Source organism: Chrysochloris asiatica, unplaced genomic scaffold, assembly GCF_000296735.1.
Source record: "Chrysochloris asiatica unplaced genomic scaffold, ChrAsi1.0 scaffold00064, whole genome shotgun sequence".
In the NCBI taxonomy this organism is placed as follows: Eukaryota; Metazoa; Chordata; class Mammalia; order Afrosoricida; family Chrysochloridae; genus Chrysochloris; species Chrysochloris asiatica.
The window spans coordinates 6,461,897-6,466,183 of record NW_006408582.1 but is presented as its reverse complement, the minus strand read 5'-3'; positions in this window follow the sequence as shown (position 1 = coordinate 6,466,183).

Below are 4,287 nucleotides of genomic sequence, written 5' to 3'. Positions count from 1 at the left end.
GGGGTCTTCCTCTTTTTCACTGACTGTCTATTTTTCCACGAATGCTGTCCTTTTCCAGGAACTGGTCCCTCCTGATAACATATCCAAAATATGAGAAATAAAGTCTCATCATCTTCATTATTAAAGACCATCTTGGCTGTACTTCTTCCTACAGACAGATTTGTTTGTTCTTCTGGCAGTCTTACTTTCATTATTCTTTGCCAACATCACAATTCAAATGCATCAATTCTTTGGTCTTCCTTCTTCATTGTCCAGCTTTTTCATGCATATGCAGCAATTGGGTCAAGAGCACTTTAGTCCTCAAAGTGGCATCCTTGCTCTTTAACACTTAGAGAGGTTTTGTGCAGCAGATTTGTCCAATGCAATATGTTGTTTGATTTCTTGACTGCTGATATCATGAGCATTGAGTGTGGATCCAAGTTAAGATAAAATCCTTGGAAACTTCAGTCATTTCTCTGTTTATCATGATGTTGTTTATTGGTCTCATTGTGGAGATTTTTATTTTCTTTATATTGAGTTGTAATCAGCAAGTACTTCAGATCTTCTTTACTTTCATCTCAGCATGGAATGTTGTGTCATTGGCATATTTCAGGTTGTTAAAGACACTTCCTCTAATACCGATGCTGATTTATTCTTCATATAGTCCAACCTCTCAAATTATTTGTTCAGTATACAGATTGAATACATATGATGAAAGGATAACAACCCTGAGTCTTCCCTTTCCTGATTATAAACCATTCATTATCCCCTTGTTCTGACCAAAGCCATATTTTCTTTCTTTCTTTTTTTAAGCTTTTATTGTGAATTGAGTGATAGGTTACATGGGAGAACATCAGTTTTGCACTCAACCAATCATATTTTGTTTCATTGCAATGTTTACAATTCCCACCATGCACCATTGGTTAACAGTATTTGTCTCAATTCCTTCTTTCTTTTGATGTACACAAAACCACGCAGGAATATATAATTGTTTAAACAACCAAAGGGCACATTATGCAAACCATTCTCCTGCCCACCAGCATACAGCCTTTCTCTTTCCATAAATCTAGAGTCCTCAGCTGCTCTATCTCTCCATGCCATCACCTCTGCCTCCATCTCTGGTGTTGCTGCTTCTCTGGTTAGGTTCCCATGGTCTGCTTATGCTCTTCCCTCCTAATGGTCCTGGGTCCTCTGTTCCTGGAATGTAAGATTAACCACTCCTCCTTTTGTTACACATCTTCTACCTTTACGCTTGTGACAATCACAATTAGTCATGATAACAATTACACACTATTGAATCAAAAGAATTCTATCCTCATCTCCTTTAACCAAACCCATCTAGACAAGATGAAAACTATTCACTGGGGACTCGACCTTCCCTACTTCACTCTGAAACTAAAGTCCCTTTTGAAAACTTGTAAGCCAGCCACTTTGTGCCTTTATAGCCACCCCTCCCCCCCATTTTAGGTACCCAACATCTAATTTGCTTGTCCCTATCAACCTTGTGTACTGAGGCATTTGGCTTGATCCTTGCTGATGTGAAGACTTCTTCCCTCTCAGTTGGTATTTGAGAAACTACATCCATAAGTATAGATCAAGTTCTTCAAATTGTAGCAATTTACATTTGCTTCCTGCATCAAACTTATCTTCTTCTAGTCAAGTTCTGATCATCAAGCCATCCAACCTAGGTAAAATGGGTACTATCCTCAAGTTTGGGCATTCTTGTGCACCTCCCCCCACTTCATATCAGCTGGACACTTCACTCTCAGCTCTAGCCCCAGTGACTATGTCAGGAGTTTAGAAGTTCCTAATTCCTCCCAAACTTCAAACCAACCAGCCCTTCCTCTTCTCTGTCTCATTTCAAGGTTGACAGGAGTCTATGGAACATGGTCAAACTCAGCCCATGTCCTCACTACTGCCCTTCCCCACTTTCACTCACAAGTAGACCAGCATGGTCACCAGTGAGCTTACAAACCTGCTTGTGTGTTACCTTAGCATTTCAGTCTTGGAAGGGGATTTGTCCTGAAGGGTCTTAATGACTTGCCTTGATGGGTCTCAGGTGAACAGCTTGTTTGTTCTTGTAATAGCAAAACAGTCTGCTCTTTATTTCCTGCTGGTCTTTCTTTCAAGAAGTATCTTCTGTTCCTCTAGCCAATCCTGGTTGTTCTGCATGTCCTTTTTTTTTTTTTTTTTTAATGTTTTTATTGTTAATTGAGTGATAGTTTGCATGGGATAACATCAGTTTTAAACTCATCCTATCATATTTATTTTTTTTTTAATTAAGAAATCTGTTTAATAAAATATAGAGATAGTATTTTGTCTCCCAACAATCATCAGCATGACCCAGGACCCCTATTTAAGAGGTGAACAAAAAGCTATTGAGGACTAACAATAAATTTTACCCCCAAGGATTTTTCCAGAAGTGGCCAGAGGGCTGTCCTGACAGACTTAGGGCAGAAACCCAGCAACTAACACTGAAACGTGTCAAATTCAGTGGGTTCTCTGGGCAGGTGGCGTCACCAGCCACACCCAGCTTTCTGAATAAGGCAACATCATGGACCTAGAAAGAAAATACGTATTTACTGGAAGGCTTTCCTTCATATTTTATTTGGTTGGGGAAGTATTTCTCTACTACATAGACTCCAGTGCTTAGTATTCTTGGCAGCTTATTTCAAATGCAGAAAGTCATTGGAGACTAGTTTTCTTCTTTTCCAAATAAACTATTTTTATAAGATCATTTCTCTATATGATTGTTCTGTTTAAATTTTAATAACAAATATCTAAGTCTTATGAGGGGTCTGGTGTGGCACTGTAGGATAAGCACAGGAAAAACAAGGTTGATTTGAACTGCAAGGTCAGTGGTTCAAACTCACCAGCCGCTCCCCTTGGGTCACTATGAGTCAGAACCAACTACAGGGCTCTTAACAACAACAACAACAACAACAACAACAAAGTCTTATGAGGAAAATCTCCTATTTTAGGAATTGAATCATTTTGTTTTCCTGGGCGGTGTAGGGGGATTAATCTGTGAGATTAACGTAATGGGTCTATTTTATTCCACTTTGTGAATTCAAGATAATTTTAAAACAGCTTCTATAATTAGTTATATGAATGTGCACATTAGTTTAAGGGCACTTAAATAGACATTTCAAAGTTTGAGGGGTTGTCCACTTTAATTTGTCAGTTATTTTCAATTATTTCTTATGCTTGCCAGACATGGCACCAAGAAACTATCATAATCGGGCTTGGAGACATCCAAACTGACGTTGTTACATGTTCCCTGCACACACTCTACCTCATTCTATCTGCATGTCCTTTTAAGTGGTAATGTCCCAACTTAGGAGGTGCTGGATGGGGCTCAGGATTCTACCTAAGGCCCCATACTCTACAAGGTCTTGACAAGAAGTTTATTTCACTGGGAAAATGCTAGAAATCCTTTCAAGTATTCCAATCAGTTATAGTCAAACTATATTTTCAATAGTTTCATATGCATGTGAAAGTTGGACAATAAATAAGGAAGACCATAGAAGAAACAATGCATTTGAATTATGGTGTTGGAGAAGAATACTTAAAGTACCGTGGACTTCCAGAAGAACAAACTGATCTGACTTGGAAGAAGTAAAACCAGAAAACTCCTCAGAAACCAGGATGGCGAGACTTTGTCTCTTGTACTTTGGACATGCTATCAAGAGGAGAAGGACATTGTTGTTGTTGGTCTTAAGTGTCATGGAGTCAGTTCTGACTCATAGCAACCCTGTATAGGATTTCTGAGGAGCAACTGGTGGGTTTGGACTGCTGACCTTGTGGTTCACAGTCCTGTGCTGATCCTACAGTGCCACACCAAGATGAGTCACTGGAGAAGGGCATTATACTTTGTAAAATGGAGGGGCAGCAAAAAAGAGGAAGACCCCCAACAAGATGGATTGACTCAGTGGCACAGCAATGAACCAGGTAGTGTTTCATTCTGTTACTCATAGGGTTGCTGTGAGTCAGAACCAACTCAATGACACCTAATAACAATAACTCATGTTCAAGAGCAATTTCAGTCTCTTCTGATGTGCACTTTAGTCTTTTATTTCTTTTCTGTCTTTCCTATTCCTTCTCCCTATTCTGTTCTTAGTCTACAAGCTCAGCTGAAACCTGTCCACCATGGGTGGCCCTGCTGGTATGTAAACACCAATGGTATAGCTTTCAGCATCACAGGAATATGCACAGCATCACAGAATGACAAACTGACAGATGTGTGGGGGATGTAACAATTGTTGTTGTTGTTGTCAGGTGCCATCGAGTCGGAACCGACTCATAGCG